The sequence below is a fragment of the Cyprinodon variegatus genome, unplaced genomic scaffold (assembly GCF_000732505.1).
Source record: "Cyprinodon variegatus isolate N-32 unplaced genomic scaffold, C_variegatus-1.0 Scaffold1541, whole genome shotgun sequence".
NCBI classification, from domain to species: domain Eukaryota; kingdom Metazoa; phylum Chordata; class Actinopteri; order Cyprinodontiformes; family Cyprinodontidae; genus Cyprinodon; species Cyprinodon variegatus.
The window spans coordinates 37274-38316 of NW_015151994.1; positions in this window are offsets into that span (position 1 = coordinate 37274).

Consider the following 1043-nt stretch of genomic DNA (forward strand, 5'->3'; position numbering starts at 1 on the left):
ATTCTCAAAATGACCAGAGTTTTCCTTTGAAGCGTTGCCTTTTCTGCAGAATTCTCCTTAAAGCTTGCATCATTGTCACCTGCACTGCTGATGTAGTTAGCCAAACTGAGTCTGCATCTTATCTATAACGCCTCTCCAAATGTTGCTTTATGCTTTGTCCTCCCTTTGTCAGACTGTGGGTTTTTTTTCTATGACTAATAGTAAACACTCCTAAGATAAAGTGTGAAACATTGAAAACAATGACAGAGGAACCAGGGACATTTCTGGCCTGTGGACTCTACCTCCTATAGAAGCCCTCATGCTGGGATTCAAGTGTGGCTGTCTAACCAATGAGGGAGCTGTAACATCTGAGAAACACTTGTGATTTGGTCAAATTGATTTCTAGTGTGTTTAGGAACCAGAAGATTCACAGAAATGCTAAATGGAGAGATTGGCGTCCTCTCCAAGAAAATGTCATTACAAATAGGATTTGAAAATACATGGTTAAAAAAAGATTAATTGAAAATTACATTTTCCTTTTAAATGTTTTGTATATGTCAAGTTCTCTCCAGCTCTTGCCCAAACTTGAAAAGGCCAAGCTACAATCAAAAGGATGCTGAGACATCTCAACTTAGTTTGGGTTCTTTAATTTTCTTTTTTCTTTATTCAGACACATTTCACAAACACGTGAGTAAGTTAATAACCTACAAAGAAAAAATGCACACCAGAAATTACAATGAAATATCTTGAATGTTTTACATTTCCAACCAGCTTTTAAAACTTAACTGTAAATGACATCAATAAACAATGAATTGCATATTGCAAGCCCTGCATACCATGATGTCCATAATCCCAAATATTTATGACATTCTGTCAAACACACATTTCCCTTGGTTTTACTGCAAAAAATATGGAAAATACTTTTTACTGTCTATTTAAATAAACAAATCATTATCATCTCCTACCAGTGGTGTCTTTTGTTGTAGCTTAGAGTTGGAGTTGTTTGCTTGTTGTGCCATCTTTCTGTAAAGCCCAGGTGAGCAGGGTTCTTCTTCTTCTTCTTC